Genomic DNA, 13,499 nt, shown 5'->3' on the forward strand with positions numbered 1-13,499 from the left:
GCTTAAGTTCCAAAAGTCAAGCATTTTTATCGTTTATTTGTTTATTTATTTACCATATTTATACCCTGCCCTTCTCAATCCCGAAGGGGACTCAAGGTGGCTTTACATATAGGCAATTATTCAATGCCTTAAAACAATGTACAATTAAAATAAACCCTTTAAAATAGAATTTTAAAATGTTGTTTCCTTCCTTTAAAATGATTATTGGTTTGCAACCCAAAATGGTATCATAGGGTATAACAAGGGTTTTTAGCACTTCCATATCCTTTACAGGGTACTTCTCAAGAAATGATAATTAAACTTAACATTTACTTTAGCTTTATCATGCCATAAATGTCCATACCACCTGAACATGAGGTTCCAAATGTGGTAATCTCTTGTTTGTGAATAAATTTTAATCTTACAACCAAATCAAACAACAAGTAACAAAATCCAATTTCAGATTTAAAATTCTCAGCTCCCTTTCTGCTTTTGCAGCTTGTAAAATACTATACTTAACCCTTGATTTTGCTGTTCTCCAATTTATAAAGCCAGATATTACTACAAAGAGTGCTATCCCTGCAATGGAGCATTCAAAGGCAGAAGCTAATGCACCATAATTCCTCCCCAAAACTAAAATTTGCATAATTAAAACACTTTCCAGACCTAGAATAAAAATCACCATACCAATTAAGTTAAGGATGAGGAACCCTCCAGCTATTGAAAGAACATTATGTGCAAAGTGAGCTCTGGAATTGGTATCAAGTAACATCTGTGAAGCTCTGTTCATGAGGCCTATTTTAAATTGATACTAAGAACCCGCCTATATTTCCATAATAATAAATTGCTGATTCTCTAAAATTTGTTACCATATCAGCCTCTTAGTTGGAAGCTGAATACACACTGCAATGTGTGCATATTCCCTATGAAAATCTCTGCTGAAATTAATGATTCAAAGGGGAACGTTTAAAAAATTAATACAGTGTTTTTTTAGCTTTATGGTGAAATGATCCCATGCAGAAAGTGCCATTAGCAATACTTTTTATTGGTTCTAAGTCCAAGCTAGAACCAAATAGTCCTACAGTATGGTACTGCTGTGATCCTTCACAGTCTTGCCATGTCTGGGTTTTGGCAGAGATCATCATAGCTAATGTCTGAAATATCTTCCATGTTGCTGACGTAGCCTTTCATCACTGGAGAGTGTTGCTGTGGGAAAACATCAAGAGCACTTTGATGGGGGATTTTTTGGGGGTTGAAAAGTGTGTGGGAGGATAATGTGCACATGTGGAGGAAGCGGATGGAGCAGCTCAGAACTTTGCTCAAGATGGATGGTGTTCTCTTAGAAGCTGGATCAAAGGCAGAAGTTACATGTGGCTGTTTGCAGAAGATCTATTTGAGAGAGAGGGAGAAGGAATGCAGGATTTTGAATATAGGAAAAACAAACAGTCACTTTATTTTCTTTCAATAGAAGCGTAATCCAGAACTGCCTGGGAACCAACTTCCTATCTCAAGAGGGATCCCTTTCTCTCTTTCAAAAAGCTCTCTCTCTTTTTCCTGCTCTCTTGTAACCTCAGGAATATTAGCAATAATGTCTTGCCTCTATTTGTTTTCATGCTTGGAAGTCTTAGGAGCCCTTTCCTGCTTCTTAGCTGCATTGTACCTGTTATTTCCTTTCTCTGCACTTAATGCCACCAAAGTACTTTATTGATTTGAACAGTGGCTCCATCTTTTGGAATGATATGGCCATATGGAGTTTAAGGAGGTTCTACAGCTCCACAATACTGTTGTTCAAAGAATGCTGAATGTCCCACAAAACAGGAAATTCCACAGTGGAGCTACAGCAGTTAAAAAATATCAAATTGGTGTAGCTATGACCTGTTGGTACATTCTTTGCCTAAAATCTGTAGCCTCCTTGTTTGATATCAAAATGCTATGCCGATGAAGATTAATCTTCTTTTGGTTGTCCTGTAACCAGCATGCATTATTGGTAGTAGTGGAAGAAAATCTCTTTAGCTGTTCAGAAAGCAGTATTGGTAAGATAAATTAAGGTATAAAACTGTGGTGGGCTGTGGCGCAGGCTGTTGAGCAACCAGCTGCAGCCAGCTGCAATGAATCATTCTGACCAGGAGGTCATGAGTTCGAGGCCAGCTCGGAGCCCCGTGTTTGTCTTGTCTTTGTTCTATGTTAAAGGCATTGAATGTTTGCCTTCTATGTGTAATGTGATCCACCCTGAGTCCCCTTCGGGGTGAGAAGGGCGGAATATGAATACTGTAAATAAATAAATAAATAAAAACAAATGAAAAATAACAATGTGTAATCGGTGTACCAAAGTATATTTAAACATATACAATATACATTGTACAATAATTGGATCACATCAACACTTCAGACCACTTAAAGGGTAAAAGAGAAATAGACATATCTTCCAGTTGGCTCAGAAATGTCCAAATAATACAAATGAGAGTAAAATGAATAACTATTAGCAATCCATGAATCTAAAACTGCAAATCCAGTTAAGTAACATGTGGTGTTTTTCAGGGAAATGGGGCAAATATTTTGAAACCATTTTGATTGCTATTGATGTCAAGAATGAGAGTATTGAGAATATAATTACTTTATGTTAGTATGGGAAACGTGGCTCAGTTTTATTTAAAAGGACTTCTTTGAACCAGCCCTAGAACAGTGCGAACAATGCTTGCCTTGTGTTAGAGTAAGAATAGTCATGCTCTGACATTCTTTAAAATTCGAGGCATTAAAAATTTTCTGTTATCACCTGGCGATTTAACCAAATTCTGACTTGATGAAATTAGAAATCTGAATATATTTAAGATGCAATTGCATTTTGCTCATGCACCTAGGGTGTAGACTGTGATTTTTTTATTTTTATTTTTTGGCAACAGCAGTGCATTTTAAGAATGCTTGCAGTCTTAACAAGTGGGAGTGAATGCACTGAATATCACACAACCATGTGGCCCCTTGGTTTTGTCTTCCAAGCACAAGCAGGGACAGCTGCTGAATAATTTTGTTTTTGTCTGTAACCGTAAATTGAAATATTAGCCAATCATATAAAATAAAGCAACATAGGGAGAGTTTAGTTCCCATTAAAATGCCCATCCCTTGATGCCTTGAATGTATGAAATAGCTGCTAAAGAGCATCATGATAGAAAAAAGATTCAGTCTCAGATCAACTTTCTTTATTCATTCATTTGTTTGATAGAGGCAGTTCATATATTTAGCTGTCGACTCACTGAGAGTCTATCATGGACCACATACCCTGAATTGAGTCAGAAGTTACTCCTGATTGTCCAGACGATGTTCAAGGGCTTCAGACAACCAGTACAGAGTAAAACCAATTCACGCAATTTTACCACTCATTAGAAGTAGTTGAGGAATCTTCAGAGTTTCACTGAAACCCCAGAGTAGGGCCACACTTTGGGACAGATGTGAATAGCAGGGATGGTTCTAATTTGTAACTTGCCGTGCTGTTCATATTGGCCATTGCCAATATCCCATGTTTTCCTGTGCTTTTTGGCATGGGGAAAAGGAGATGGCACTAAGCTTGTCCATCATTTGTCATCACAGCAGTTGTCATGGAGTTTGGAGAGCTGCGGACTCTCACCATAGGCCCTTGCCAGTGCCAGCAAAAGCACCCACATGGTCTGGAGAAAGGACAAGAGTTGTTCCCCTCCTTTCCCCCGATTTCTCCCATGTTATGTGGGTGTCTTTGCTGACATCAGGAAAGGCACCCATTTATGGCCAGGAGCTCTCTGGAGATTTGTGACTGCTGTGTGACAAACGATTTATAAGGTTTCTATCTGAGTGGTTCTTCGAATCAGCCCTAGATTTTAGTTGCCCATGTACATTGGACTTGAGAGATCCAGGATGAACCATAAACTGGCACATGTGGATTGCCTCACAGAGACTTTGCTACAAAAGGTTTGTATCACAAGCATAACCAGGATACCAAAGTTTCCTTTTATACATGGTAGTTCAGTTGCTTGTTTTTAATAAATATTATTTGGATAGTTTCATAACTTCCCTTTCTAACTCTTTTTTGCATTAAATAATTTTCCTATCTTGCTGTTCAGAATTAAAAAGGGAAGAGCAAATATAAGGTTTAATCCATTATGATATTTTCAATCAGAGTGGCAGATGCTGTATGAGCTATGAGGGGATGAGCTAGCAGCTGGAGCAAAGCAAGTGGCAATTAGTAGTGTTTTATTTCTCTCACCTCTTTGATTTTTAGACATTGGATCTTTGTTAGTTTTAGGGAGAAAGACAGCTAGTGGAAGAAGCAAATGCCACAAATCTTTTTTGTGTCTGGGATAACAAAGTGCTCTTTCCCAAAAAGTGAGCAGAGGAGGCCAGGGTGGTGTAACGGTACACTTGCCGCAGAAGTGACTTCTAAGTGACAAGAACGATGTAATGGGCCATGCTGTTGGACACACACTGGGTCATGTTTTTTGTGTCGGATGGCATGATGGTGATAATAGTGTTTCTAAGGTTCTGTTGTCGAAGACTGATTATTACCTGGTCAGGTTTAGATTCATTGGCACTCAGAACCTCTGCAGGGGTGGGGGACTGATTAGGATGGTCTGCCACAGGAGGCTGATGGATTTGGATGGATTCAATGTCTCTTGGGGATTTAAAGTGGATTCATGCTCTAGTGTGATGAGGCACTATGTCTCCTGGGGTGAAGTGGGTGATGTCTGCTTTTCTCCTAACATTTGGTAGCTGATACCAGCAGATACAAGAGAAGAAATGGCAGGATGTTACAGATATAATGATTTCGTTGCCGTTTTGAATGGAGTCTTTCATCAGATGTGGTTTTTCTTTCTTTTTCTATCTTAAAATCCGTGAGCCTGTTCATGTAAAGCTTCTCTCCCCACCCTTTATGTTTCTTTCATATAGTAGGATGCTTTGTTCAAGATATTAAATGAAAAAAGCAGATGCACCATCTCACATCACAATTTTTAACTGTACACATATTTTGTCATATGGAAAAACCATACAAGAATATAGCCTTTGCATCAGATTTCTCTTCCCTTTGGGAAATCATGATGTGGTCTTTGTGAAACCCATCAAAGGCATTTAACAGCATGAGACCATTAAATTACCTAACATTTAAGTAAGCATGGGGCATTGCAAATTCCAGTTTAGCTAATGACATTAGAAATGTGATGGGAAACTTGCAGGAGGTTCATCATGCAGTAGCAATAGGGTGTACATAGTTTTGCCTGTGTTGTTTTGCCACATCTGTTTGGTTCATTGTAATGTTTTACAAACGCAGAGTTAAATCAAACAATTAAAGGAGGAAGAAAAATATCCAAGTACCTTTCCATTGTTTAGCATAATTGTTGTATTGTCTCTATGTTATTTGCCAAAGTCACACAAGTTGTTTACTGTCAAGGTAGCCAGGCAAAACCGATTTGATATCTGTAGTGTGGTGCAAATTGTTTCTTTGCTCAGGAGCATGTGGGTGTTCATGTTCTTGTTTTTCTGCATTAGGTGTCAACATTGTAGCCTTGCAAATGTAATGAAAAACTAATTAAACAGTGCCATTGCTAATAAAATGTGGTGGGAAAAGTTGAAAAATCTTGGGTGGCATTCTACTTTGCAGGGATAGATTCAAAACCTTGATGTTAGAGTAACCTTAGAACTTGGTAACCTAGAACTACAGTTTTGTAACTTCTCGGATAGACCACATGAATGCCTCTACAGCTCACCTTATCAGCTAGCAGTTGAATTCATAAAGAAGATAATTGAATAAGGAGGAGGATGTTTCTTTTCCCTCAGCAAGCAAGGCCACTACCAATCAGAAGCAGAACCTCTGTTACAGTTGCATGTCAAAGCCTGGCTTCTGGGAGGGGACTGGAAACAATGTCCTCCTTAGGTTCTTTGCCAAATTCAACTGCTTGTTATTGAGGTGGGCTGATAGTATCAGGTCAGGGCCATTACTTGGTTATGTACTGTATGTGTAACTAACTAGCCAATGCAGAACACTAGTACAGTAGGCTACCTGGAAAGGACTACCTGAAGTAGAACATTTGGAAATTACTGTTCTAAAAGTCATATTGCTCTTGCCATACCATTTGAAAATTACTGTAGGTTGGTTGCTTTTCTGTTGTAGTGGCAAGCATCAACAACTTAGGGAGCTGAATTATATTGGATGGATTACACCTGGAGTGTGATTCATGCAGTTTAAACTCCAAGGCCCAGCACAGCCAAAAGTGAAAAATGGTGGAAATCAAGTCATGTGATTCCCACCCCAATTTACACTAGACTGTATCATGGTTTAGCACTGAACGAATTTTAGCAATAAGTCATGAGCTCATGTGATGTGCTCCTTGTTTTTCTGTGGTAGAGCCCCAAGGAGCAAACAAGTTTGCCCTTCTGCTTTTGATTATATTTAGTTTCTAATTTAGTCTATAACAGACTTAACAATGATTATTTTTAATTACAGCTTCTTGAAAAAAATCAAGCCCTATAAAATGATAATTTGAAGTTAGGTTGTTTCAAGAAACCAGTCAAAAATACCTGTAGTTTATCGTTCTTTGCTAACAATTTTCAGTAAATCTGAAACAGAAGTGAACACTGCAAAACTCTCCTATATAGTCATAAGGAGAATGGAACTGTGCATAGTAAGCAAAAGAGAGATTTCCTGAGGATTATGGGCAGTTGAAGCTGCTGAGTCACAATGCAGTTAGATCTCTGGGTCCATTTTGCTCAGAAATGTCTGCTCCAAGAATGGGCAAAGTGTGACCATGTATGGACATAACTTCTTGTTTTTCAATCCCCCTGAGCTCTCCATACCTTTTTTAAAATTTTGATCTGCCCAATTAAATTCAGGCAGGTGACTAAATGTACTGTAATCAGTGGAGAAAAATCACTGTATTTGACAGCATGTCAAATATTATATAGTCATACCTAAAATTTGCACTCTGTTCGTCTCTGTTAAAGTGGCTAAACACTACATGAAACTGAGATACTTATCAGCACGTTGGGAAATCCTTCTCTTCCCACATAATTGTGCAAGCATTAAAATCTATCTTCTTGATCCTGCTCTTCCAGCCCTTACTGCTGTAACTGTCCTACTGTGGCTATGAATAAATATAATGAATCATAAGAATATTGCAGGCTTGAGAAACTCCGCTCTTTTTTTGGAGAAAGAGGAGCACACCTAAAATTTACCTGGCATAGAACAACATGCTGGTCACTCCCTGCTCGCTATATTTATACTCAGGTTTTAATTCTTTTTATCCTCCAGACAGACTGCTCTTTTACTCTGCCATTTCCTTCACCAAAAAACAGCCAACAAAAGCACAGAAGGTGGCGATGGAAGATCGCTCGCCTGCCAAAACTCAACCCAGAGCAAATTTGTTCATGGCATAATTGTAAACATTTGGAAATCATGGAACAGTTGAAGAGTCATCCTTTGCAATATTGAAGGCAGATCATAAATGGGCTTTGTGTGGTCTGTGGGCAGGACTTGAAAAATTTACCCAACACCTACCGGCTGGATTCCCTAATGAAAGCTCACTTTTGTGACAGCTCTGAAGCTTCCCTCCTTTCATCTCCCCCCTTTCTGTTATGCAAGTCAGTACTTTGGTGGAACGACAGAAACTCTGCTTCCTTTTAGGAGGTAAGTGCTGAGATTTTGTGTGATCATTTCCAGGCAAGTTCTACAATAAAATGCATTAATGCCTTTCTTTCACAATTGAACAATAATGCATAGTCCTTTCTTAAATTTGTTCTGTAGCATATAAGAAAGAGTTCTCTCTCTCCACCAGATCAGAAGGACAATTACAATCAATATTTTTTTTTCATTTTCAGAGATCATGATTCCCGTTCATTCTCATGATTTCTAATCTGAAGAATCTGGGTTTAAATGGTATTTCTGCTAAGGTCTTTTTTTATCCATACTCATGTGGCAAAACAGTTCATAATGATTTCTTTAAAATACTGAAAAACACACTAATATTAAAGATGAATGGGTTTGGGGAATGGCGCAAACTTAGGCATTTATTAAACAATGCTTTCTGAGTTACTTCTACACATGCTATTTTTCATTTCTCCAACTGTGAATAATTGAATAGTGTTGAATTTATGGATACATTGACTGGTGTATTTCAATGATGGCTTATTTTTTACCATCCTTCTTGCCACCAATTTTGTGATTACAAGTAGATGTAAATTCTTGGTCAGTAACCTATATACTCATGTAAAAGTCTAAAAATTTTAATAAAAATATCAATTCAAAAAATCTGGGTCAACTTATCCACAGATCAATGTGAGCACTGTACCTTATCAAAAAAAAGAACCATCTACTTCCTTGAGTAGAGTGGTGAAAGGGAAGACCTTAATCCATTTTGGAAGAACCTAAAATAAGCATTATTGTTTGTTTATTTATTTATATCCCACTTTTCTCCGGCAAACAACATGTAAACAAAAACTACATAGCATTGACCCCTCTACTCTCTCCACCATGGTGCAGCTTGTTACCTTTTTGAATCCCTGAGTGGGGAAAGTGTGGCAGCGACCAGGTATAGCTGGCCCCCTGAGCTGGCATTGTGGTTTTTTCCCTCTCCTTAGAATCACCCTTGACATATAAAAATCCATAATTTTGGCCCCCAAACCTGTTCTCAATTTATATGTGAGGTCAACTTATACATGAGTATATACAGAAATAGCTAATAAGCAATGGTTTCAGGTATTTCCCTTTCTTCATTAGTTCATGGACTGTGCAACTTGCAGTGTGCTTTGGGAATCCAGTTTCAGATATACCTAGTTAGAATTGGTGCAAAGGATTTAAAAAGTACGTATTGTTATTTTGTATGCATGAATGTGTTTATATCTTCAACATTCAATGTGGTTAATTCTCTTTACCTTTTTATATTCAGGAATCTGAGTTCCTGACATAAAACAGATGGTTTAATCTCAACATTTTGTTGCCACATTGCAGCCCTCAGATTTTAGCTATGTCCTGGTTCCTTTACTTCATTTCCAGAATAATGAATGTAAGATCCAGATGCTTACCAGCTGATGCTATCAGTTGACTGTTAAGCTTATTGGTATCACTGAAAAGTCAGTGCAGACGTTGAAAGTAACTTTTAAAACATGGATAGTGGTCTTGGGAAAGCCATTCTCTCAGCCTCAGAGGAAGGCAAAGGCAATCCTCTTTTGAACAAATCTTACCAAGAAAATCCTGTCATAGGTTCACCTTGGAGCTATCGTAAGACAACTTAAGGAATACATTTGTAGTTCTGTGGACACTTGTGTTATCATAGAATCATAGAGTTGGAAGAGACCTTGTGGGCCATCATTCCAACTCCCTACCAAGAAGCAGGAAAACTGCATTCAAAACATCCCCGACTGATGGCCATCCAGCCTCTGCTTAAAAGCCTCCAAAAAAGGAGCCTCCACCACACTCCCAGGCAGAGTTCCACTGCTGAACAGCTCTCACAGTGAGGAAGTTCTTCCTAATGTTCAGGTGGAATCTCCTTTCCTGTAGTTTGAAGCTGTTGTTCTGCGTCCTGGTCTCCAGAGCAGCAGAAAACAAGCTTGCTCCCTCCTCCCTATGACTTCCCCTCACATATTTATACATTTCTATCATGTCTCCTCTCAGCTTTCTCTTCTGCAGGCTAAATGCCCAGTTCTTTAAGCCACACCTCATAGGGCTTATTCTCCAGACTCTTGATCATTTTATTTTTCCTCTTCTGGACATCTTCCAGCTTGTCAACATCTCTCTTCAATTGTGGTGCCCAGAATTGGACACAGTGTGATTCCAGGTGTGGTTTGACCAAAGGGGTAGCATGGATTTAGACATATAGATTCAATTTCAAAAAAAAAATCTGTTTCTCAAAGATAATTGTTTTAGTCATTTACTAAAAACACACACACACACACGCACACACACAAAAACTCCCTGAAAGATGCAAATCTTACCTCACAACCTCTGGGAATGCCTGCCATAGATGTGGACGAAACATCAGGAGGGAATACTTCTATAACATGGCCATACAGCCTGGAAAACACACAACAACTCCAAGATGCAAACCATTGGCTGGCAATAGAAAACATACAGTTCTTCAATCCAACTAATTTTTGTTTCAAAACTCACAAAGACTGTAGGCACTACCCACCTTTTGAATTGTATAATTTGCCTGCTCTGCTATTTAGTAAGGCCCATAGCCCCATAACAGGAACAAGAGGAGGAGTAATCTCTTGTTATGTTATGGTATTACAGTAGAGTCTCACTTATCCAACACTCGCTTATCCAATGTTCTGGATTATCCAACGCATTTTTGTAGTCAATGTTTTCAATACATTGTGATATTTTGGTGCTAAATTTGTAAATACAGTAATTACTACATAGCATTACTGAGTATTGAACTACCTTTTCTGTCAGATTTGTTGTATAACATGATGTTTTGGTGCTTAATTTGTAAAATCATAACCTAATTTGATGTTTAATAGGCTTTTCCTTAATCCCTCCTTATTTTCCAACATATTCACTTATCCAACGTTCTGCTGGCCCGTTTATGAGACTCTACTGTACTTCAGAAATCAAAGGCATAGCAATATTACCGGTAGTCTGACATAGTAGTACACAAAGGGTTCTAGTAGAATATTCGAGGTTCACTGAAAGAACAAAGTTGGTAATGTAAGCTTTTGTAGATTCGGAGTACATCTATGCTGCAGAATTAATGCAGTTTGACACCACTTTAATGGTCATTGCTCAATGCTATGGAATTATGGGAATTGTAACTTTACAAGAGCTTCCGTCATCTCCCAAAGAGTTCAGGGACCTCACCAGACTGCAAATTGCATGGTTTCATAGCATTTAATCACGGCAGTTAAAGTGATATCAGTCTGTTTTAATTCTATACTATAGATGCACCCTTAGTCTACTTCCTCAGATTCACATAAAGTAATGTGGTTACATTTTAGTTATTAGGAAAAATAATTAATTGCTAGACATTATGAAACTTCTAGATCTGTATTATACATATTAAAGCAATAATCCTGGGCACTTGAAAGAATGGTCCCTTCTGCACTGCCATATAAAATTGGGATTATCTGTTTTGAATTGTTTATATGGCAGTGTAGGCTCAAATAATCCAGTTCAAAGCACATAATCTGGATTATATGGCAGTATAAAACAGAATTTGGCTGCAATCCTAGTCACTGCTAGCTAAATCCCATTGATTCAATAGACCTTCTTCAGTCTAACAATAAGATTAAGGCCAGATAATGATTTCTTAGGCCCCTTCTACCCTGCCATATAATTCAATTTATCTGCTTTGAACTGGATTATTTGAGTCTACACTGCTACATAAACAGTTCAAAGCTGATAATCTGGATTTTATATAGCAATGTGGATGGGGCCTTAGTAAGCATGTATAGAATACTTCCCCTCTTCCTGTCATTCATACTGAGTCCCCAAGTTATGAGCAAGATACGTTCTGTAGGTCTATTCTTGAGTTTGTCAGTAATCGAAACAGGTACATTTTTAACTCCAGCCAAATATCTGTGCTTCTATTTGCAAGAGTTCACCTCCCCTTCAGTCCCTGTGATAACTGAAATTTGAAAAATTTGGCTTATTGTGGAAACAAGGATTAGTGAGAAAGCTTCAATTGAGACACTTTCCCCCTACAATAACTATTCCAGGAGTGAATTTCCCTTCTGAGGGGTAGATTTCTCTCACTTCCTGTTGTCTTACCCGCGTACTTAACTATAAGCCAATTTGAAGTCAAATGTTTGTAACTCAAGGACTGCCTAAGTTTTATTTTGTTTCCTTTTTGTTAATACAAGACTGGTTGATGAAGTTGATTATGAGACTGTTCCTTGCTGCTGCTAACAGGATAGTTAGGAATCTGTTTTAGAAAAAATAAACTCCTGATTAAAGGCAAAGCTCACTTAATTTCTTGTGTGTGTGAATAACAAGTGATGGAGTATTGCTAGTCTTTGATCAGGTTCAGATGTCCTGATAAACTGGGCTGTTTGCCAAAACATGAGTATGGCCATAGCTATTGGCAATCATATTTTTCTTTTAAAACCAGACAGTCGGGTTCAGTTTCTAGTCAGAAAAGAAATGATGTTATATTCATAAATTACTGTTCGGTGACGCATGTAATAGTTTAGTATCATGTACACACTCACATACCCTTGCCTTCCAGCACTGTTTGGCTTTTTGTTTGCCATGTGGGAATTGTTAGGCATAGAGATACTACAGAACTTTTAAAAGTAGAATTCTAGTGGACAGAGCCAACAGAAAGGATCAGCGTTTTCTTGCAAGTTGATGGAAGAAAGTTTTTAAGTTCTTTTCACTGGTTAACATTTAATAGGAAAAATCTTGCTACTCCTTTTTCTATTTTTATGGAATAGTACTGACAGCTTTACATGTAATTGAAGCAATCCGTTGCATCAGGTTAGGAAAATAAACCAATTTTTGTACATTATTTTAAATGTAAATAATGTGGTTAGAAAGACTCAGTGTGGTTTAATGGTTTCAGAGTTGAACTAGGACTCTGGAAGACCAGGCTTCAAATCTTTGCTTAGTCATGGGCGAGCATGGGCAAGTCACAGCCTCGGAGGCAGGTAATGGCAAACAAATTTGGACTTATCTTGACTAGAAAACCTGGTGATGGGTCTGTCTTTCTGTAAACCAGAAATGACTTGAAGCCACACACTACCAATGGCAACAAAAGTTTTCCTAGACTGCTGTTAAGTGGTGGTGATGATGATGATTATGATGATGATGAGGATGATTTTATTTCTCACCTGCCTCTCTTCATGGCTCAAGGTGGGCTACAGAACAAACACATAAACATTGTAAAAATACCACAAATACAGATATTAAAATGTATTTCTATAGAAGATACATATTAAAACACATTTCTATAAAATACATATTAAAATAGTCAAAAACAGATATTAAAAAGGGACACATGTTTAAAATTCATGCTTAAAATTTGGTTGGGTAGGCCTGCCGGAAGAGATAGGTCTTTAGATGGTTTTTCATTTCCAACAACTCATTTAGCTGTCGGAGCTCTTCTGGCAGGTCATTCCATAGTCTAGGGTGGCTGATGAAAAGGTCCTCTGGGTGGCGGTTGTCATACTGCATGTGTGCATATGGACACAGGAAAGGAAACATATTACAGGACATGATGATTACCATGCAATTTTCCCAGATCTTGTGATAGTGGGATGATGTGGACATGCCCTTAATATAGAAGCAAATCATTACGGGGAAGGGAATGAGTGGTAGAAGAATGGTGTGTATGAGAAAGAGAGACTATATTCCCCAAGTTAAACTAGAATTAGCAGCTCAGCAAAACTCTGACTCAAACTAAGATAAGATACTTGCAAACCTGGAGGGTGCAGTTTGGGTGTGATTATTTAGAAACTGCTCAAGATTGGAAATTACATAGTTGCATTTATATGAGAAAAACAGGATGCTGCTTCCATTGAAAAATATTACAGTATAAAAGAAAGGATATGGTACTATTTATAGAAGA

The 13,499-nt window shown here is 38.0% G+C and overlaps 1 protein-coding gene across 5 annotated transcripts in view; it reads left to right on the top strand.

Annotated features, from left to right (window-relative positions):
* The window catches only part of cobll1 (cordon-bleu WH2 repeat protein like 1), a 109,983-nt gene that overhangs the window by 13,718 nt on the left and 82,766 nt on the right, over positions 1–13,499 (top strand). Inside the window, exon 1 of one of the 5 annotated variants that reach the window (XM_008115163.3) lies at positions 7,168–7,621. The exons of the other annotated variants lie outside the window; for them this stretch is intronic. The gene's annotated coding sequence lies outside the window, so the exon portion shown is untranslated. Of the gene's footprint in view, positions 1–7,167; positions 7,622–13,499 lie in introns of those variants that run through there. 5 annotated transcript variants of the gene reach the window in all.

The sequence above is a fragment of the Anolis carolinensis genome, chromosome 1 (assembly GCF_035594765.1).
Source record: "Anolis carolinensis isolate JA03-04 chromosome 1, rAnoCar3.1.pri, whole genome shotgun sequence".
Classification (NCBI taxonomy): domain Eukaryota; kingdom Metazoa; phylum Chordata; class Lepidosauria; order Squamata; family Dactyloidae; genus Anolis; species Anolis carolinensis.